The following is a 23,801-nucleotide window of genomic DNA, read 5'->3' as shown; positions in this document are numbered from 1 at the left end:
GTTTTGCAGGCCGTTCTTGTGCACCCTTTCATGCACCGATTGTTTGAACTTGAATTATGTGCATTAATGCCTAGGAAATGCACATAATCCCCTAAATATGGTAAATGAACCCGGAAAAGTGCCAAATTTGAACACGGTGATTTTGGGACGGTATGTTGATCATTGGAAAAAAAACTGAATGACAAACTAAGACGGAAATTTGGATTCCCCTTCAATCTTGGTGATTTCCCTCTCGAAAGCGTGGAACTTCCTCAGTGATGGTTCGATTTATGAGGGGCGTGCATGATGACATAAGCCAAACCTTATCACATTTTTACCAGGGCATGGTGAGGTCATACCATGGCACCATGCCAGGTTTCATGTTTTTCAAGCATTTAATTCATTTTTCTATAGTTGAAAATCCAACAAACAAACATTTGTGGTTGACTATTGCCACACATTTCATCGAAATATCTGTCCATTCCTTGTAAAAGGCATGAGAATTTACTAAATGGCACGAGCATGGTTTTGCAGGCCGTTCTTGTGCATCCTTTCATGCACCGATTGTTTGAACTTGAATTATGTGTGTTAATGCCTAGGAAATGCACATAATCCCGTAAATATGGCAAATGAACCCGGAAAAGTGCCAAATTTGAACACGGTGATTTGCAGGGTGTATGTTCATTGTAAAAAAACTCATGGACAAAGGGCAAAGGAAATTTGGACCCCCCTTCAATCTTGGTGATTTCCCCCTTGAAACCATGAAACTTCCTCGGTGATGGTTCAATTTATGAAAGGCGTGTATGATGACATAAGGAAAACATTCTCAAATTTTTACCAGGGCACGGTGAGGCCATACCATGGCACCACACCAGGTGTCATGTTTTCCAAGCATGTATTTCATTTTTGTATAGTTCTTAACCCAGTAAACGACACGTTTATGGTTGACTATTGCCACACAGTTTCATGAAATATCTGCCCATTCCTTGTAAAAGGCATGAGAATGTACTAAATAGCATGAGCATGGTTTTCCAGACCGTTCTTGTGCACCTTTTCACCATCGATTGTTTGAATTTGAATTATGTGCATAATTAATGCCTAGAAAATGCACATAATCCCCTAAATATGGTAAATGAGCCTGGAAAAATGTCAAATTTGAACACGTTGCATTTGAGGCGGTATGTTGATCGTTGGAAAAAAACTGAATGACAAACTAGGACAAAAATTTGGATTCCCCTTCAATCTTGGTGATTTCCCTCTCGAAAGCATTGAACTTCCTCGGTGATGGTTCGATTTATGAAGGGCGTGCATGACGACATAAATAAAACCTTCTCAGCTATTAACCAGGGCACGATGAGGCCATACCATGGCACCATGCCAGGCATCATGTTTTTTCAAGCACATATTTCATTGTTCTATAGTTGACAACCCAGCAAATGATGCGTTTTTGGTTGACTATTGCCACGCATTCCCTTGAAATCTCTGCCCATTCCTTGTAAAAGGCTTGAGAATTTACTAAATACCATGAGTATGGTTTTTCAGACCGTTCTTGTGCACCTTTTCAAGCACCAATTGTTTGAATTTGAATTATGTGCATTAATGCCTACAAAATGCACATAATGCCCTAAATATTGTAAATGAACCCGGAAAAGTGTCAAATTTGAACACGGTGATTAGCAGGGTTTATGTTCATCATAGAAAAAAACTCATGGATGAAGGGTAAAGGAAATTTGGATTCCCATTCAATCGCGGTGATTTACTATCGCACACGATTCATCTCCGTCGCCTCTGCGAATCGTGTGTGTTCACTCACACATGCAAAAGGAAAAAGAAAACCCTCACCCACTTCGTCCCCACCCACTCGCGGGACTCCTCCGCAACTCTGCACCTCATCAACTTCTATCGCGGCAGCCACCCTAAGCCCAATGGTTGTTGTCGGCGGGCGTAGGTCGCGCTCCAAAAGGCACGAGATTTCGCCCCTACCGCTTTCCGCCGCCTATTTGCACCGACATTCTAGACTCTAGTCGACTGGGGTTTTCTGCAGGATTGGGCCGGGGATTTTTCTCATGGAGAAGGTAATCAACTTAGTGAAATATTCACTCATCTCTTATCACAGTCCGTCCGTCGCTGTTAATCAACCGGTGGAAATCACCGTGGAATCATTTTTGTTCTAGCTGATTCGTGGGTGTTCATTCATGTGTCCACAGTGCGAGCACAAATCAGGCAAGTGTGGTTGTGGCTAGTCGGAAACGAAGTTCTATCTCACCATTCCGGATGACTTCAGGGAGCGCTCGGTATGTTGAATCTCAACCTACCACGGTCGGCATGGCCTAAATTTGTGAACATATACCGTCTGTTGCTACATTATATATATATATGCATCAAATCTTTGTTACATTATCTATTTTTAATTCTATTTTTTTGTACTTTGCTTTCATCTATATATTGATCTGTTCTATCAGTTACTCCCATATTTGCATCTTGCTCTGTTATTTCAATATATCTAATTTACGATCTTAATTTTCATTTCAAGCAGTACATCCCTTGCTTTGCAAGAACATGAGTAGAAGGAAATCTTGCTCTTTACTTTGTTGATGACTCCCAGGATGTCATATTGACAATGCAACATGGATTTACATTGACGGTTAGCGTAAAACTTGATTAAGATGGTCACTCCTATTTTAATGCAGACCTTTGGAGAGAAATATCTAAGTGTTATGAACTGAAAGCTCGCAATAAAATTCTAGTGCGTGCACCACAACCTGGTCTAATTAACATGGATGTTTACTTCCCCAACGTCATCAGCCGATCAAAGTCTGATCGAGGTTAGTGTCCTTTCAACTTTCTCCATGTTGTCATATTACTTAGCAAAATCGGGGTATTTGTTCTGACTAATTGATCACTATTTAAGCAACCAATTGTGATTTAATATTCTGACTCCATTCCTAGGCAGTAAAAAATTCTATTTACCAATTTATGCGCACTATATATTTTTCTGCCATGTTCTGAATAAATAATACCTTTCCACCTTTTAAGCAGGATATGTTGGATGCATAGTGAACGATCTGTATGTTACTAAGCGTACCAAATTTCACTGGATGGACTTGAAGCATGTCATAAACTTTGTTGATAATCTGACAGAGATAGCACATCATATGAACGCTGGATTTTGGATGGGTTTAATTAGATCTATGGTGCACACACTGAACAAGACCAATTGTGTGGACAAAACGCTGGTAAAAAGTCTTATTTTAATGTTGATGCTCATAAACTATATATATATTCAAGAGTATATTACAATTGGTTTTGATTCTACATGTCAACAGAAATTGTCCGCTGTAGCAGTTCCTGGATCGATTTCCCGGCGTGGTTGAATTACACTTGTGCCTGCTAATAATGCCAAAGTGATTGCAAGGTACTGCATTTCCCGCATAAATGGAACCATTCAAATTAACAAGTTCTCGCTTGTCGTGGCAATGCATCCATATTGGAAAATTGGAGACACTGTTCTACTCATGCTCTACCAAGGCATAGGAGGGCTCTTCCTTTTCACTGACGAGATGCCGAGTCGCCGTGATCAAGCTGCTTCCAGCGGATAGTTGTGGTTGTTGTCCCTCAGCCTCTTAAAATGTGCTAGTTGTTACTATGTTAAGTATGTAGATATGGACCATATGGTTGTTGACCCTTTGCCTCTTAAAATGTGATAGTTGTTACTATGTTAAGTATGTAGATATGGACCATATGGTTGTCAAAACCGTGTTACGAAGATCCTCCTTTTGTTGAATAGTGTAACCACTATATATATGTTACTCAAATGCTGTTACCCAAGTTCTTAAATTTTCATGGAAAGCATCTGTCGGTGTACAAAAGTAGGGGTCCCTTTTTGCACCCCTTTACTTGTGCGCAGGCAGTCGCAGCCCCACGCCCCTGGCCATGCTTGGCGTGGCAGAGGAATCAAAGGCACAAGACGACTAGACCAACGCCAAGCCAGAAACATAAAGAGCAGAAGGGCGAGGTGGACTCCCCCGGCAAGGCCCTTGCCGGGGCGGCCTCCATAGCCCCGGCAAGAGCCTTGCCGGGGCAACTTGCCCAACTCCAGCAGGGCTGCCACCCTTGAGCCTGAGAGTTCCGATGCCCTCAAACCACATTGGGACCAAGGCTCGGGAAGCGCCTCCATGGTGGCATGCAGATCTTTGTGAAGACCAGCATACAGGACTAGATGAATAACCAGAAGACGAAGATCCCCGGCAAGATCCTTGCCAAGGATACCCACGAGACCCCGGGCAAGCCCCTTGCCGGGGACGACCACGATGCCACGGAAAGACCCTTGCCGGGGCCCCAGCAAGACTCTTGCCGAAGACATCCGCGGGGCCACAGCCAGGCCCACATCTGCCAAGACTCTGCCGCCGTTCCCATGCAGTTGCCAGCCCACCAACTAGGCGAGCACCTGCGTGGTGATGTGCGGCCTCTAGGCCAACTCAGCAAGCACCTGCGTGGTGGCATGCAGATCTTCGTGAAGGCTCTGCCACCGCACCAACTCAGCAGCCAGCCAGCGAGCGTGGCACTACCCGCCTCGTCAGTTCGGACGCGCATCAAAGCCAGGCGAGGCGGCGACAGCTGGGACGAGCTTCCTTTCCGTCCCCGATAAAGCAAGAAGGGCACGTCGGCACCGCATTAAATGCGTTTGTCCTACAGTGCCAGAGGATAGACTCGACCATTGTATAGCTTTCCACCTCCTGTGTGCCACTGTGGCAGCCCCTTTGTCTATAAAAGGAGGCCCGCGGCATACTGGGAGAGGATTCGGACTTTTTGGACCCTGCACGCCTTGTAGCTAGTCCAAGAACACCTGATAAACAGAAACCAGCAGGAGTAGGGTATTACGCATCACTTGCGGCCCGAACCTAGATAATCCCCCCACATTGATCTCTCAATCCTGCTCTTTCCACAGCCTCGCGCCCGCCAACCGTAGCAAAAGGGATTCCTCGTGATCCCGTAGGTGTCATTTCCCCCGACATCTTTGGCGCTCCAGGTAGGGGGCGCAAGCTGTCAAAATCTGGTTTGAAGGTTAGCACACCGACTTCATCATCACCATGGCCCCCAAGAGAAAGGGGATCACACCGATCGGCTCGTCCAGGGCCGGCCCGTCCGCGCCAGCGCGAGCAGGCGGCCGGGTGCCCACGGATGGGGCCGGAGACGTGGCCCGCGAGCATCCACGACATTCTGGCGATCGGAGCTAGGCGAGCGGCGTCGTCCGAATCCAAGATGACGAGCCACGCGCCGCTGGGTCCGGGGGCGGGGCCGTGCTGCCCACGGGCGGCGCAGCAGCCTCTACAGCACCTCAGCTTGCGCTCGCGCCGCGCCCTTCCCACACCGCACGCGATGAGCAACACCGCGATGCCGGAGCCCCCGGGCACCGCCGCGGAAAGAGCCCTGTGCGCCACTCACAGGACGAACCAGGCCGGCGTGCGCGCTCAGACGCCGGTGCAGGCGGCGTGCGACCGCGAGACCGCGACAGAGCCCCTTCTAACCCGGTTAGAAATCAGAGCGCGTCACGGTCTACGCAGATCTCGCCACCGCCTATGCCAGCAGAAGCGCTGGCGCGCGTGCAGCTGCTCCTCGACTTCCCCCTACTGCGGAGAAGCTTGAGGAGTGAAGAGCCACCATCCGAAGCCTTGTCAGCTTGGCCAACAAAGACGAGCCGCTCCCGACGAGACCCGCGCACCGGCGTCCTGACGAGCCGGTGCATGCCGGCGGTGGGGAGATCAGAGACGATGCGACCACGGTGCACTCTTCCCCTGCGGCCGTGACAACAGCCACCGGCCCGTCGACCCGACGTCGGTGACAACGTTTCCACACCGTCGTCCGACCCGCGAACACGCCACGACCAACGTCAAGTCCTTCGGGAACGGGCCTAGGAAGACGCTCGAACTACCATCGAACGACGACGGGAGATGCGCCATCAGTCAGATCGGCATGCGGGGCCTACTATGGACCACCCGGCGCCGGCGGGCCCCGACGACCTGCCTTACGAGGTGGGTTGTCCAGCCTTTACCTGAGAGCTGCGGCAGTTCTAGTGGCCCTCCCACCGCACGTTCAAGCCCGATGTTGGCGAGAAGTACAACGGCAAGACCCACCCGTCCGAGTTCCTCAACATCTACACCATCGCGATGCAAGCTGCTGGAGCTCGCGACGACAAGGTGCTTGCCAATTACTTCCCATTGGCACTCAAACCCAACGTCATGTCATGGTTGATGCACTTGCCAGTGGATTCCATTTCTTCTTGGTCGGATTTGTGTCATGAGTTTGTTGGCGCCTTCACTGGAGGCCACCAAGCTCATGGCCAGGCAAACGATTTGCATATCATCCCCTAGAAAGAAGGTGAAAACCTGCGCAAGTACATACAGAGGTTCAGCCGGGTGCAGTACAACATCCTAGATGTTCATCCCGCCGCCGTTATCAGCGCATTCCATCAGAATGTGCGCAACCGCAAGATGCGTGAAGAGTTGGCGATGAACAAGGTCAAAGATGTGGCCGAACTTTATGTTCTGGCCGATAGATGTGCTCGAGCTGAAGAGGGGAGGAAGTACCCCGGCGAGGACGCCAGTGCGGAAACCGACTCCACTGACGAAGACACCGCCACCCCGACAAAGAAGGGTCGGCGCCGCAACAGGAAGCGCAAGGGCAAGACTTTGCTTGCCGTTGAGGGATCCCGCGAGCTCGGCGCCGCCAAAAAGGCCAAGGCTGATGACCCCGGCAAGGAGGTTGCCGGGTGTGCCGGCTGCTTGGCCCTGGCGGCCGCCGGCAAGCCAGGAGGCTCCGACAAGCAGTACTGCAAGATCCACCGCACCAAGGGCCATGACCTCCAGAACTGCCGACAAGTTGAGCTACTTGCGGAAAAGCAGAAGGCTGAATATGAAAGGCGGGACAAGGAGAAGGGTCAGGATGGTGCTGAGGGATCCGGCAAGAAGCGTGGCGGCCAAGGGGGTCACCGCGGCAAAGATAACCAACAAGAGAGGCCCACTCGGGGCCGCGACAAGAAAGAGGAGGATGATGATCACGACGAGGACGACGAGTGTGGCGATCACGAGTTCTAGAAGGCTACAAAGGCTATGTGTGTCAACGGTGGCACCTCGTTGCACACCTCACACCGCCAGCTGAAGCAGTGGGCGCGTGAGGTCACTACGGCGGAGCCGTCGTTCGATGCCCAGAAGCCACTGAAGTGGTCACGCACGCCCATCGTTTTTGACACCGAGGATCACCCTGGCCGCACAACTGCGGTCGGGTGTTTGCCGTTGTTGGTTTCACCAACAATACGCAACCTCAAGGTGACCAGAGTGCTGGTTGACGGTGGGGCCGGTCTGAATTTGATCTCGCCCGCTGTGATCAAGAAGCTGCAGATTCCTGATGGAGACCTCGAAGAGACGGGCACGTTTCAAGGGGTCAACCTGGGAAGGAGCCAGCCCAAAGGTAAAATCACGTTGCCCGTTACGTTTGGGGGCGAGCTGAACTATAGGACGGAGAAGATCGTCTTTGATGTCGCCGAGATCCCCTTGCCATACAATGGGATCCTTGGCAGCCCAACACTGGCCAAGTTCATGGCGGCGTCCCACTACACCTACAACATGTTGAAGATGCTGGGGACGCTGACCATCATCACCGTCCCCTCTAACAAGAAAGACGTGCTCATCTGCATCGACCAACTCTACCGAGAGGCAGTTGCAGCAACTGCCGCTGAAGCTCCAGGGAGGAAGAAGGCCGGTTGGACTCCTTCTGCCAAGACTCCTCCGGCAAGACCTCTTGCACCCACTCCGGTAAGCGCACCTCTTCGGAGTGTTGTGCTCCCATTGAGGACGTGCCAGAGAGCTCCACCGGCAAGAGCAAGAAGTCCAAGGCTGCACCACCAAAAACCAAGAAGGTGTCCGTCAAGGAGGACGGCACTGGGGGCGGGGGGGGGGGGCTTTCACTATAAGCTCCACCCTCGACAGCAAATAGGAAAGCGCGCTCGTCGCCTTCCTGCAGGCGAATTTCGGTGTATTTGCATGGCAAGCATTTGACATCCCTGGCGTTCCCAGGGAGGTGATTGAGCACCATCTTGCTGTCTCTCCTCACACGCGGCCCGTCAAGCAGAAGGTCAGGAAGCAAGCTTTGGAGTGACAAGAGTTCATCATTGAAGAGATCAGGAAGTTGGAGGTGGCAGGCCTGGTAAGAGGAGTACTCCACCCCACATGGTTGGCCAATCCGGTGGTGGTGCGTAAGGCAAACGGGAAGTGGAGGCTGTGTATTGACTACACAGACATCAATAAAGCCTGTCCAAAGGATCCTTTCCCTCTGCCACGCATTGACCAGATTGTAGACTCCACTGCCGGGTGTGACCTGCTATCATTTCTCGATGCCTATTCAGGGTACCACCAGATCTTCATGATGAAGGAAGGCGAACATAAGACCGCGTTCATCACCCCATGTGGTACGTGCTGTTTTGTACGAATGCCTTTTGGGTTGAAGAGCGTTGGTTCGACGTTTTCCCGAGCAGTCCAGATTGGTTTTGAGCCCCAGCTACATAGAAAGATGGAAGCTTATATGGATGACATAGTGGTCAAAACCAAGGATAGGGCCATGCTCGTGCAAGATTTAGAAGAAACATTCGCAAACCTGCGCAAGATCAACCTCAAGCTCAACCCAGAGAAGTGCGTGTTCGGTGTCCCCTCCGGCAAACTTCTCGGGTTCTTTGTGTCTCAACGTGGAATCGAAGAAAATCCCGACAAGATCAAAGCGATCGAGCAGATTGAGGCACCGAAATGGGTCAAAGACGTCCGTAGGCTCGTCGGCTGTGTTGCTGCCCTGAGTAGGTTCATCTCCAAATCTGTTGAGCACGCCCTCCCCTTTTTCAAAGTTTTGAAAGAGGCGGGTCCGGTAAAATGGACTCTGGAGGCAGAGGCAGCACTGCAAGATTTGAAGAGGTACCTCTCCTCCACGCCAATACTAGTCGCGCCTAAACCACGGGAGCCGTTGCTGCTGTGCTTAGCAGCAACGAATCAAGTGGTCAGTGCTGTGCTGCTGGCGCAGAGGGAACTTGAGGGAGAAGCAGTAGTTGCAGCAGAGCCATCGGATGGCGAGCTGGGGTCTTCCCCAGCAGAGCCTGACGCCGGCAAATCAGAACCCCCGGCAAGGCCTGGACCCGCCGAGGCAGAGCCTGAGCGGATGGGCGAAGTGGGACAGAAGAAGAAGATGGTGCAGCACCCAGTGTATTTTGTCAGTTCCCTCTTGCAGGGGGCTAGGTCAAGATATTCTGGAATGCAGAAGCTGCTTTTCGGCCTTCTCATGGCCTCGAGAAAGCTGCGCCACTATTTCCAAGCACACGAGATCACCGTCGTCACCCGCCTCCCTTTGCAACGGATTTTGCACAACCCAGATGCGACAGGGAGGATTGTGGAGTGGGCACTGGAGCTGTGGAGCTTTGGCCTCAGGATTGAAAGTACTTCAACGATCAAGAGCTGAGCTTTGGCAGAGTTCATAGCAGAGTGGACCGCAACGCCTGACGAGGAGATCCAAGAGACCACCCTTCCCGGCAGGGAGACGAGCAGTGAGTGGATTATGTACTTTGACGGAGCTTTCTCACTCCAAGGTGCTGGTGCTGGCGTGCTACTCGTCGCACCCACCGGAGAGCACCTCAAGTACGTAATCCAGATGCACTTCCCCCAGGAAAAATCAACAAACAGTACGGCGGAGTACGAGGGGTTGCTTGTCGGTCTCAGGATCGGGCAGACCTCGAAATCAAGAAGCTCATCATCAGAGGTGATTCGCAACTCGTCGTCAAGCAAGTCAACAAGGATTACCAAAGCCCATTGATGGAGGCCTACGTGAATGAAGTGAGGAAGTTGGAAGAATGTTTTGACGGCCTACAGGCAGAACATGTTCCCCGAGCGGAGAACAGCATTGCCGACGACATGTCGAAATGCGTTGCCCTCAAGTTGCCTGTGGAACTAGGTACCTTTGTACTTCAGTTAATACAACCATCCATAGAGCCATCAGCAAGGCAGAACAAGCGAAGGAAGACAAGCTCCGGCAAGTACCTTCCTGCTGAGCTCCTAGGAGCCGCCGGCAAGGAGGTTGCCGGGTACCCCAAGCTTGCCAAGGGGCAACTACCTCCGACGGGGCCCCAGGCCCTGACCGTAGAGGCAGCCGCCCCTGCGGCCGAAGATGTGCCTTTGGTCCTTGCCGTCGAGCCCCAGGATCCGGCATGGGCGCAGCCCACCGTCCGTTTCCTCCAAATAGGAGAGCTCCCCGAGGAGCAGGAAGAAGCAGAGAAAGTAGCCCATAGGTCCAACATGTACCAGTTTGTGGATGATACCCTGTACAGAAGGAGGCCAAACGGACTCAGGCTGAAGTGCATTCCTCAAGAGGACGAACTAGAGCTGTTGGCAGACATACATGGAGGTATGTGTGGCTCCCACATAGGGTCAAGGGCCCTTGCCGGCAAGGCTTCTTCTGGCCCACGGCCCTCCAGGATGCAGCTGCGCTAGTAACCAAGTGTGAAGCGTGTCAGTTCCATTCGAAGAAGCTTCATCAACCAGCTCAAGCCCTTCAAACAATCCCTCTCTCCTGGCCATTTTCGGTCTGGGGGCTCAACATACTGGGCCCCATCCCCCGTGCTGTCGGGGGCTTTGAGTACTTGTACATCGCAATCGACAAGTTCACAAAGTGGCCCGAAGTGGAAGCAGTGAGGAAGTGATAGCACAGTCAGCCGTCAAGTTCTTCAAGGGGCTAGTTTGCCGTTTTGGTGTGCCGAACAGGGTCATCACCGACAATGGCACGCAGTTCACAAGCCGCACCTTCATGCAATACATCCAGGACCTCGGTACCAAGGTCTGTTTCACTTCAGTGGCACACCCACGGAGCAACGGCCAGGCGGAGAGGGCAAATACTGAAGTATTGTGAGGCCTGAGGACAAAGACTTTTGATAGGCTGCACAAGTGTGGAAGGCGCTGGATTGATGAGTTGCCAACGGTTCTTTGGTCGATCAGAACGACGCCACATCGAGCCACCGGCTAGACACCCTTTGCCCTGGTATACGGGGCAGAAGCAGTTCTCCCCATGGAACTCACATACGGGTCACCTCGGGTGCTCGCTTATGATGAGCTTGAGCAAGAGCAGTTGAGGCAAGATGACGCGACGCTCCTTGAGGAAGATCATCTTCGGGTGGCTGTGCGAGTTGCACGCTACCAGCAGGCCTTGCGCCGCTACCATAGCCGCAAGGTTCATGCCCGAAGTCTTGAGGAAGGCGACCTTGTTCTTCAGCGCGTTCAGTCGTCCAAGAATTCCAACAAGTTGACGCCAAAGTAGGAAGGCCCTTATCGGGTAATACGAGTCACCAGGCTTGGCGCAGTCCGCCTGGAGACCGAAGATGGTGTCCCAGTGAGCAACTCCTGGAACATCAAACATCTTCGTAAGTTTTACCCATGAGGCGCGGTTGCTGGGCCTCCCGGCAAACCACCTTTTGTACAAGCCTTGCCGACAAGGCATGTAACCCTTTGTACAAAGCCAGGCGCAGACCCTGAGAATAAATAAATGAAGCGCTGGTGCCCTAAGTTTTAGCATGCATGCTAAGTTAAGTCTCTCTTTGGTAGGGTTGATAGTGCCCGGCGGCAACTAACCCCTAGCATAGAGGTCGGGTGTGTGTCTTTCCGTCCTTTCCAGTCTTTTCTTTGGTTCGCAGGCTGCACAGGCGTTTCTGCTAAGCCATTTAAGGGCAGGGAGACGGATCGACATCCCCGCCCCCGGCAAGCCATTGCCAGGGGTTGCAGATTCAAGCACCCGACCACGGCAAGCCAAGGTTGCCAGGGGTTGCAGATCCAGATAAGTCCTTTATCCCCTGTTATGCATTTCCGTATGGAATTGGGACGTATGAAGCCTCGTTTATTCCTGGGCCACCGTGCTCCCCCTTTCCTGTTCCCAAGAACTATTCCCTGGGCCGGAACTTGGTTGTAGTTGCGGTGATAAGGAAGCAAACGAAGGGCCTAACCCTACTTCGCCCCTGCCTCCACCGAGAGCATGAGTATGTTCGTGAATGAAGTAAGGGGACAGCAAGGCCTGTTGCCGGGCGACAATGTTTATCTTAAAAATAACAAGGATTCATTCCTTGGCATGGGCCTCGCTCACGCACAAGGAACCCGACAAGCACCCTTTTTCATTAATACGTTCCAAAAAGGTACAGTTCGTACGGAATGCAAACATGAGCAAGGGGATTACAAGGTTTAAATCTAACAAGTGCCCGCAGGCTTAAAAACTATAAAAGATAAGTGCCCCGTGATCCCCGTTCTTGCCCCTTTCCTCCCAGGCGCGGCAGGTGAAGGGAAAAAGGAGGCGACGGGGAACACGCTGATGGAGAGCTTGACGAGGAAGACCCTCGGTAGGGCGCGCGACCGAGGGAGGAGGGCGACGTGGCCAGTCGGCGTCCTCCCGCTTGACGCCCTCGTCGTCGCTGTCGCTGTCCTCCTCGTCACTCCCGCTTGAGGAGGAGTCTTCATCATCGGAGGAGCTCTCCACGCAACACCTCAGGCGAGTTCCCAAGTGCCCAAAGACCTTGACGGAGAGCAGGCCGTTCTCCATTAATTTGAAGTGGAAAATGAGCCCCTCCGACAGGCTGTGGGCACAAGCGAAGATCTTCGATCCGCGACGAAGATACATGACGTGAGGGGCGGGGAAGTCGAAGTTGTCACATCCCTAGCTTCTCGTATTGCACTAGGCTAGCTTCAGGTGTGCATCATGTTTGAATTTTGCAGAAAATTGAAATGGGGATTGCATAAACCCTAGCATCAAAGGAATTCACTAGGCTCAACTAAAATATTCTCAGTGTTTCCAAATGGCTTTCAAAAATGTTCATCATTTCTGGAAAATGTTGGAAACAATAACCAGAGGTGCTGCACATTTTTCCATGACATATTTGGACTCTGAATTAAATCATATAGTATTTGCATTCGGGCATTTAAATGCTATTAAATATTTTAAATGCTCAAATAATCATAAACTAAAATGTTTACTGTTGGATGTATTCTAAACAGTAGCCCTGATTAGTTTCATGATTTTTGGAAATGCCCTGGCATTTTTAATAAAGCCCAGAACAAAATAACAAAATAGAAAAACAGAAACAGAAATAAAAGAGAGAGAGAGAGAGCAAACTCACCTGGCGCTTACCTGGCCTGGCCCAGCACGGCCCAAACCAGCTGGCCGACGCCAGTCGTCGTCTCCACCGCGCCAGAAGGACGCCGAGCGCGTGCTCGCCGTGCGCACACACGCGCCTGTGCCACCTCCTTCCTGCTAGCTTGCGTGGCACCGCGGACAGACCCGCCAGAGCCGTCTGGATCGCTCTGACCGCCCCACCATTCTCCCCCTCGCCTTCCTTTCGCCCTCTCCACCATGGCCGAGACAGCCGCGAGCTCGCTGTCGCCGTAGCCATGGCCTCAGGCCCTCCCTCGCCTCGCCGACGTGTCCATGGCCTCCGCCTCGACGCCCTCATCATCCCCGTCGACCCACTCGACGCCAGATGCCTCAAAACGCCGTTCCCGACATCATCTTCATCGTCGGCCGCCGCGGATCCCCATCGTCGACTCGTCGCCGTCCGGCCTTCCCCGAGCTCGAAGAGGCCACCGCTGCAACCGCCGTGAGCCCCTCACCCCAACCCCTCTCTCCCCGCCGTCGATTTCTTCCTCTAGCCCCACTAACCACCGCGGCCGAAGCTCGCCGCCGCCGTGCCTCGTCGCCGACGTGGCTAGAGCCACAGTGGCTCGAAGCCAAGCTCACCGCTGTGCTCAACGCAGCACCAGGAGCCCGTAGACACCACCAGCTCCTCCTCCCGTGCACCGTAGCACCGAACCCAGCCCCGTCCGAACTCCGGCCGCCGCCTTGCTCGCCGCCGGCGCTGCTCCCGGCCACCCCGCTGCCTCCCGTCCGGTCCTTTGGATGCGGACGAGCAAGAGCTACTCCCCGGTGCCCTTAGCTCACCAAACCACCCCCCGTAGCTCAAACCCGAGCCGAGCCGCCGTCGTTTTGGTCGCCGCCGGCAAGGCTCCGGCGACCGATGACGTGGCACCGTCATTAGGCGCTAACCCCGCTGCTTAAACCGCCCACAACCACTGACAGTGGGCCCCAGGCCTGGTCAAACCTCAGTCAGCGCTGGGTTTGACCGGGATTAGCCCTGTGTCGCTGACGTGTGGCCCCCACACGTCAGGTTTGACCTGGGTCAACCCAGTTGACTGCTGACACAGGCATGACGCAGTGCTGACGCAATTAATCCTTTTCTGGATTTAAAATAATTCAGGAAATTCCAGAAAATAGTGCAAACTTCTAAAATTCATAGAAATTCAACCGTAGCTCCAAATCAAACAAGTTATATATGAAAAATGATCAGAAAAATCCAATCTATCCATCTGTACCATTTTCATGCATGCTAGAACAACTTATGGCTGCTGTTTAGGCCAAATCATATAAATGGCATTTAAACCCTCACATATGGAGTTTGAATTGAACCTAGGGTTCAAACCAACTCCATTTAACATGTTGCTAGCTGCATTAGCTCAATTCACAGCATATTGCCATGTCCCATTCATGCATCATATTGTTGCATTGCATTGAATGTGTTTCCTCTCTGTTGCCGGTATTTGTCCCCTCTCGGTAGACGATGTTCCGGCGTTGTGATCGTTGACACTAATGAAGACTCAATGCTATCTTCAGAAGTGCCAGGCAAGCAAAACCCCCTTGCTCATTCCGATACAATCCCACTCTCTCGCTCCTGCTCTCTTTTACTGCATTAGGACAACAACGATTCATCTGTTACTTGCTGCGGTAGCTGAACCCCTTTATCCTCTGCATGACCTGTCATTGCCACAGTAAATAGATGAAACCCACTAGCATGAGTAGGAGTTGTTTGAGCCCTGATGTGCCTACTCATTCATGCTTGTTTGTCATGCCTGCTATTGCTTAGAGTTGAGTCAGGTCTGATTCATCGGGAATGAATTGGAATTTGGTGAACATGTCCTACTGTTGAGAGCTAAGTGTGTGAACACGATTTGGTAAAGGTAGCTGTGAGAGGCCATGTAGGAGTACATGGTGGGTTGTCTCATTGAAACCGTCCTCAGGAACTGAGTTCTGTGTTTGTGATCCATGAACAGTTACTACCACGCATTGGAATGCTTAAGTGCCCCTCTCGACTTATTAATCAACCTGATCTCTGTCCAGGAGTTGCAACTAGTTTCTGGTGTTTGTAGGTAGTGTTAGTAGTCTACCAAGTGGCACCCGGTACAGGTGGGCTTGGGACAGACTAGGCACACGTGGCCTGGTGTACCGAGTGGCACCCGGATGGTGGGCTCGGGAACCCTGCACACATCGTTTGGGGCCGTGAGCGACACCCCGGCCGGATCTCCTTGCGGATGGAACCCGAATAGGCGATAAACCTGGACTAGAGACTTGTGTGGTTAGTCAGGTCGTGGCCGACTCCCTCGCCAGGCTTCCGCTTGAAGGTTGCCGAGGTACACGACGTGTACATGGTGGTAAGTGGCGAGAGCGTGTGTGACGAAGTACACCCCTGCAGGGTTAATATGATCTATTCGAATAGCCGTGTCCGCGGTAAAGGACTTCTGGGTTGCCTATAACAGTTCATAGACAAGTGAAAATGGATACTCTAAAATGCGCAAGATAAGCGTGAGTGCTATGGATGGCGTTCTCGTAGGGAGACGGGAGCGAATCCATAGTGGTGTATTGAGATGGCGAATATGTGGACTCGTGTGCGCCACCTCAAAAGAGTTGCTTGCAGTCGTAGTTCAGGATAGCCACCGAGTCAAAGCTGGCTTGCTGCAGTTAAACTCCACCACCCCCCTTTGTTGATACCGATGCATATGTAGATAGTTCTGATGTAAGTCTTGCTGGGTACATTTGTACTCACGTTTGCCTATTTTATGTTTTGCAGAGAGACGTCAGTCTCGCTAGTAGTTCCGTGTGGACTTCGACGTTTAGCTTGATACCTCAGCTACGATCTTGTGCCCTCGGCAGGATCTGGGAGATAGTCAGGCTTCGCAGCCTTTTTCTTTTGTAGATGTCTGTACTCAGACATGTTAAGCTTCCGCATGTGCTTTGACTTGTATGCTCTGAATGTTGGGTCATGAGACCCATGTTTGTAATATCTGGCTCTTCGGAGCCTAATGAATAAATACTCTGAGTCGTAGAGTCTTGTTGTGATGCCATGTTGTATTTGCACATATCAAGCATATTGTGTGTATGATTGAAATGCTTGGTATGTGTGGGATCCGACAATCTAGTTGTCTATCCTTAGCAGCCTCTCTTATGGGGAAATGTAGTCTAGTGCCTCCTTGAGCCATAGTAGTCCGCTACAGCCCGGTTCACCGGAGTCCTGCTAGCCCAGCACTACTGCTCTGGACACTTGACTGGCCGGCATGTGTTTCATATCGTTCCTGTGTCTGTCCCTTCGGGGAAATGTCACGCGGTGACATCCGGAGTCCTGCCTAGCCTGCTACAGCCCGGGTTCCCGGAGTCCTGTTAGCCCAGTGCTACAGCCCGGATTCGCACGCTGCTGACCGACACGTTCGATGTTGATTCATGTATGCCTGTCCCCATACGTTAGTGCCGTTTGGGTTCACGACTAGCCATGTCGGCCCGGGTTCTATGTCATATGGATGCTAGCGACATTGTCATATACGTGAGCCAAAAGGCGCAAACGGTCCCGGGCCATGGTAAGGCGACACCCGTGGGAGTACCGTGCGTGAGGCCGCAAAGTGATATGAGGTGTTACAGGCTAGATCGGTGTGACTTGGAATCGGGGTCCCGACAGCTTTGGTATCAGAGCCTGACTGCCTGTAGGATTACCAAGCCAAACTGGTCGAAGTTGAGTCTAGAAATGCTTTAGTTATATAAGGGAATTGATTGTGGAAGGGAACGTAAGGCTCTTTTTACTCCTTTACCTTATGCCCTTCTGATCTGAGTCACCCTCTTCTCTTCTACGGGGATTAAGAACTAGGCTTCTCATCTTTCTATCAGGATCACGTGTTACTAATCCGTAGACTCGTAGGATTGTTGGTCTGAAGCCTCAGTTCAGTTTCTACTACTTCCGTGTGTTGATAGCTGATCTCGGAACCTTGATATTATGATGATGAGTGGTTATGCCACCATTTTGCAGGATATCTCAAATCCTTTTGAGCTTTTACAGCCGTTATGTTGTCCGAGTCATCCCAGGTTTCTAAACAATCTGATGCATTTGCAACATCCTTTCCCTCTGTTTTTGCGTCCCTTTGGGCCAGATTAAGCACACTATCGGTGCGTTGAGGCACTCTATTGCCTCGGTATATATGTTGGAGCTATTATTATGACCCTAGGTGTTTTAGGGAGTCACCTAGTAATCTAGCCATGCTTTGTATCCCCAGTGTGATGATTCTGGCCACCATTCTCGAAAGCATCTCGTGATGCCATTTAGTAGTAGGTATTCTACTCCTGGGTTCTTGGACCCGAGATTCACCCTACTTCATGTTTTTAGTATTTGCTAGTTCCCTTAAGATATTAGTAACCTTTGCGATAGTCCTCGAGGTCTGTGGTATTTCATTCTTCCAAATACCATGAACTGCTTATGGCAGAAGTTCTCTTGAACCAAAAGATCACAACCAGAGTGCTCTTGACGAGTTCTCCATTCAAATTGTGAATCTGCCAGTCCTTCCTCCTCTGCATGGGTTATCCGGAAGAAATATGTTGAACTTGTTCGACATGCTAAACCATGCATCCACAACTCAGAAAATCATATGTTCCTTTGGGTTGTCCCTCTTTAGTTATTTCCTGGCCCTCGTCTATCAATTGATAGTCAGGAGTAATTGTGCATTTGTGTTATCGATGCCTAATATTCGTGTGGTCTGTCAAGCCATTCTAATCCGGAATGACTAGGAGAAACAAACTCCAGAACCTCGCCCATATCTAGGATTGGGTCAAAGCAATTGTATCCCGCAGACCAAAATGCCAATCCAGCTTTTGCTCTGCTCTACCTTGGAGTGTTACCATCCTTATGTCAAGAGTGTCATGAGAATTGCACCACCTCTTATGAATTCTTGACGCAGTGATACTTCTCGCCATCATTATTCATTCCTCGGTCCCGTGTTGTCACAACCGGAATACCGATAAGTGAATCGTGATGCGTGAAATCAATACTCTGAGCAACTCGTTGCTTGGTAGTTAATGGCAATACTCTCATTCTTAGCGTGCTGGTTATTGAATCATCATCCTAAGATTGATCGTGCTACCTAGTCCTTATTTCCGGTGCACTTTTCGATCAATGAGTTAGGATAGTGTCAGACCTTGCTTATTCGGTCATATCGTCTTGCCCTGAAAAGCAAGATCGTTCTCGAGCTTAGTAACATATCGGTGGTTCGTGATGTTCCGAATATCTTCTCGGATGTATTACCAGGTTGTCACCTGACCGCTATGTTGAGTTCGTGATCATGTTGGTTTTCTTCCAAACCACCCATTCTCCAAGAATCTGTGTTGGATACCCCTGAGCTAGTTGGTCAAGCTAGACAACAACTTGGAGAGTTGGAAGATAAAAACTTGTCTAACTTAGTTCATTTCCAAAGGGATATCCTTGTGTGTGTGTGTGTCGAAGAAAGGTGATATCTTCATCGATTGGTCCTTGTGATCAGTTGTTGGACCTATTGTCGTATCAAGACTTTGATTTGAACATGGGCTATCGTCAAATCAAATCAGAACCAACGATGTTCGTAATGTTGTCTTACTCGCGGTTGATCCCTCGAGCATACACCATTATATCTTTTGGGTCTGACCAATGCTATCACTTGTTCACATAATTATGGAAGTCCATCTCCATTGGAATTTTGATAAATTGTTGCTGAGCCCATCGGCAACATTCTTATCTTCTCCATGACTCGTGTTGAACATTAAGTTAGTGTTGGAAACTTGTGCTAGCATTTTCTTCATGCTATCTCATGAAGGATATGTTTGGATGAAAGAAGTGACTTTCTTTAATTCACGTGCACTTGATGTAAGGTGTCGCCGTGGATCCGAGAAAGATTGTTTTTGTTTTCTCTGGAACCATCCCAAGTCAGTCATGCATGTGCGAAGTATGCTATGGTTTGATAGGCTCGCTACCTCCATTCTATATGTGTTCCTAGCACACCAAGCCACTGATTGATTTGTTCAAGGAAAAGGAGCTTGTTGTGCTAATTCTAGATCATGCACAAGACTCCAATATCCTCGAGGATGGTTCCCCACCTGAACTCGGTAGTGTTTTATCATAAGACTACTATGTGGTCATGCTTGTCTGGGACAGCGTGTTCACATGTGTTTAGCAGAACCAACTCATGTTTTGGAGCTTGCTATCGTAGTTCATCCCCTGAGAATCTCGCAACGTCATCTCGTCGATTTGTGTTGCAAACTTTCATTTTTCCTTCTAGACTTGATGAGTCTGGAATATCCTGACACCAACCAGATCTGAATCTCGGGCAGATATGATGGTTGGAACCTTTTCCAAGAATTATAATATTGGTCTCTCTATAACCCGGTAAGTGGATGTCCTAGCCAACACACCCAGCCGGAAGACCTATTATTGTAGTATTCTGATTGATAAAGTTGGCCACCTCCCCATAAGGATTCCGTAGGATTTACTTCCGTAGTTATTCCTTATGGATTCTTGTGTTCCCGAAGTTCGACCTTTACTTGATGGCCGTGTTGATGTTTTAAGCATTGACCGTGTTACGCTAGCACATCAAGGAGAACATTAGAAGCGGAGTGCTAAATGTCTCTCGGTCGATCATCCAGATTTGCTTCTTTGGCATTGCTAAGGAAAAATCTGAGAAAGTGTTATCTTCCTTTGCATCTGCATCCTCCATCACCGTTCATCATGGTAGTATGATGTGTTGCCAGGATCCTCAGCACGGATGTTGGTAAAACCTTGATGAATATGGAAATGCTCAAGTTCTTGAAAGCACGCTCAGTCACTAGGTTATATCCTTGGTATCAACTGGAATGTGCCTTCCATTTGCCGAGTTGTTCTATAACCATAGTTTCCTTTCCAAATTGAGTGTGCCATTCTTTTGAATTCTTTCTAACGATCATTTGTAATTGCCTTACGCTAGTATAAAGAGTTTCAATGATCTTTGTATCAAAAGTAATTCTTTTTGCCACTTAAGGGAAGAATTCTACGAGTCACCTTTCCTAAGGTGCCCCGTTATGGAGTCATGGCAACTAACTCCTCGCTGCTTTGGAACCCATGCACCATATTATCTAAGCGTGGGATTGTTGCCCACCAAATCAAACCTCATCGTTTGTTCTTCCATCCCTCTCGATGTGTTTTGTGTCTCAACTCGAGATGTTTCAACATCTCATTCCGCAAGTTGATCTTGCATAGCTCGATCTTCGAGAAGATCAATCCTGTAGAGTTTCCCTCTCTTCCGTCATCATAGTTGGATGAAGCTCCCGAAAGAAATGATGTCAAGATCAAAGGGATGCAATGAATCAACATCTTCGAGAAGAACAATGGGATCGAGAAGATTGTGTTAGCTTTTGTGTCCCCTTTTCCTCTTACCCTACGCTTGAATCTCGGGACGAGATTCTTGTTTAGTGGGGGCGAGTTGTCACATCCCTAGCTTCTCGTATTGCACTAGGCTAGCTTCAGGTGTGCATCATGTTTGAATTTTGCAGAAAATTGAAATGGGGATTGCATAAACCCTAGCATCAAAGGAATTCACTAGGCTCAACTAAAATATTCTCAGTGTTTCCAAATGGCTTTCAAAAATGTTCATCATTTCTGGAAAATGTTGGAAACAATAACCAGAGGTGCTGCACATTTTTCCATGACATATTTGGACTCTGAATTAAATCATATAGTATTTGCATTCGGGCATTTAAATGCTATTAAATATTTTAAATGCTCAAATAATCATAAACTAAAATGTTTACTGTTGGATGTATTCTAAACAGTAGCCCTGATTAGTTTCATGATTTTTGGAAATGCCCTGGCATTTTTAATAAAGCCCAGAACAAAATAACAAAATAGAAAAACAGAAACAGAAATAAAAGAGAGAGAGAGAGCAAACTCACCTGGCGCTTACCTGGCCTGGCCCAGCACGGCCCAAACCAGCTGGCCGACGCCAGTCGTCGTCTCCACCGCGCCAGAAGGACGCCGAGCGCGTGCTCGCCGTGCGCACACACGCGCCTGTGCCACCTCCTGCCTGCTAGCTTGCGTGGCGCCGCGGACAGACCCGCCAGAGCCGTCTGGATCGCTCTGACCGCCCCACCATTCTCCCCCTCGCCTTCCTTTCGCCCTCTCCACCATGGCCGAGACAGCCGCGAGCTCGCTGTCGCCGTAGCCATGGCCTCAGGCCCTCCCTCGCCTCGCCGACGTGTCCATGGCCTCCGCCTCGACGCCCTCATCCTCCCCGTCGACCCACTCGACGCCAGATGCCTCAAAACGCCGTTCCCGACCTCTTCTTCATCGTCGGCCGCCGCGGATCCCCATCGTCGACTCGTCGCCGTCCGGCCTTCCCCGAGCTCGAAGAGGCCACCGCTGCAACCGCCGTGAGCCCCTCACCCCAACCCCTCTCTCCCCGCCGTCGATTTCTTCCTCTAGCCCCACTAACCACCGCGGCCGAAGCTCGCCGCCGCCGTGCCTCGTCGCCGACGTGGCTAGAGCCACAGTGGCTCGAAGCCAAGCTCACCGCTGTGCTCAACGCAGCACCAGGAGCCCGTAGACACCACCAGCTCCTCCTCCCGTGCACCGTAGCGCCGAACCCAGCCCCGTCCGAACTCCGGCCGCCGCCTTGCTCGCCGCCGGCGCTGCTCCCGGCCACCCCGCTGCCTCCCGTCCGGTCCTTTGGATGCGGACGAGCAAGAGCTACTCCCCGGTGCCCTTAGCTCACCAAACCACCCCCCGTAGCTCAAACCCGAGCCGAGCCGCCGTCGTTTTGGTCGCCGCCGGCAAGGCTCCGGCGACCGATGACGTGGCACCGTCATTAGGCGCTAACCCCGCTGCTTAAACCGCCCACAACCACTGACAGTGGGCCCCAGGCCTGGTCAAACCTCAGTCAGCGCTGGGTTTGACCGGGATTAGCCCTGTGTCGCTGACGTGTGGCCCCCACACGTCAGGTTTGACCTGGGTCAACCCAGTTGACTGCTGACACAGGCATGACGCAGTGCTGACGCAATTAATCCTTTTCTGGATTTAAAATAATTCAGGAAATTCCAGAAAATAGTGCAAACTTCTAAAATTCATAGAAATTCAACCGTAGCTCCAAATCAAACAAGTTATATATGAAAAATGATCAGAAAAATCCAATCTATCCATCTGTACCATTTTCATGCATGCTAGAACAACTTATGGCTGCTGTTTAGGCCAAATCATATAAATGGCATTTAAACCCTCACATATGGAGTTTGAATTGAACCTAGGGTTCAAACCAACTCCATTTAACATGTTGCTAGCTGCATTAGCTCAATTCACAGCATATTGCCATGTCCCATTCATGCATCATATTGTTGCATTGCATTGAATGTGTTTCCTCTCTGTTGCCGGTATTTGTCCCCTCTCGGTAGACGATGTTCCGGCGTTGTGATCGTTGACACTAATGAAGACTCAATGCTATCTTCAGAAGTGCCAGGCAAGCAAAACCCCCTTGCTCATTCCGATACAATCCCACTCTCTCGCTCCTGCTCTCTTTTACTGCATTAGGACAACAACGATTCATCTGTTACTTGCTGCGGTAGCTGAACCCCTTTATCCTCTGCATGACCTGTCATTGCCACAGTAAATAGATGAAACCCACTAGCATGAGTAGGAGTTGTTTGAGCCCTGATGTGCCTACTCATTCATGCTTGTTTGTCATGCCTGCTATTGCTTAGAGTTGAGTCAGGTCTGATTCATCGGGAATGAATTGGAATTTGGTGAACATGTCCTACTGTTGAGAGCTAAGTGTGTGAACACGATTTGGTAAAGGTAGCTGTGAGAGGCCATGTAGGAGTACATGGTGGGTTGTCTCATTGAAACCGTCCTCAGGAACTGAGTTCTGTGTTTGTGATCCATGAACAGTTACTACCACGCATTGGAATGCTTAAGTGCCCCTCTCGACTTATTAATCAACCTGATCTCTGTCCAGGAGTTGCAACTAGTTTCTGGTGTTTGTAGGTAGTGTTAGTAGTCTACCAAGTGGCACCCGGTACAGGTGGGCTTGGGACAGACTAGGCACACGTGGCCTGGTGTACCGAGTGGCACCCGGATGGTGGGCTCGGGAACCCTGCACACATCGTTTGGGGCCGTGAGCGACACCCCGGCCGGATCTCCTTGCGGATGGAACCCGAATAGGCGATAAACCTGGACTAGAGACTTGTGTGGTTAGTCAGGTCGTGGCCGACTCCCTCGCCAGGCTTCCGCTTGAAGGTTGCCGAGGTACACGACGTGTACATGGTGGTAAGTGGCGAGAGCGTGTGTGACGAAGTACACCCCTGCAGGGTTAATATGATCTATTCGAATAGCCGTGTCCGCGGTAAAGGACTTCTGGGTTGCCTATAACAGTTCATAGACAAGTGAAAATGGATACTCTAAAATGCGCAAGATAAGCGTGAGTGCTATGGATGGCGTTCTCGTAGGGAGACGGGAGCGAATCCATAGTGGTGTATTGAGATGGCGAATATGTGGACTCGTGTGCGCCACCTCAAAAGAGTTGCTTGCAGTCGTAGTTCAGGATAGCCACCGAGTCAAAGCTGGCTTGCTGCAGTTAAACTCCACCACCCCCTTTGTTGATACCGATGCATATGTAGATAGTTCTGAT

The sequence above is a fragment of the Triticum aestivum genome, chromosome 4D (assembly GCF_018294505.1).
Source record: "Triticum aestivum cultivar Chinese Spring chromosome 4D, IWGSC CS RefSeq v2.1, whole genome shotgun sequence".
Taxonomy (NCBI): Eukaryota; Viridiplantae; Streptophyta; class Magnoliopsida; order Poales; family Poaceae; genus Triticum; species Triticum aestivum.
Note: the sequence above shows the minus strand (reverse complement) of the source record.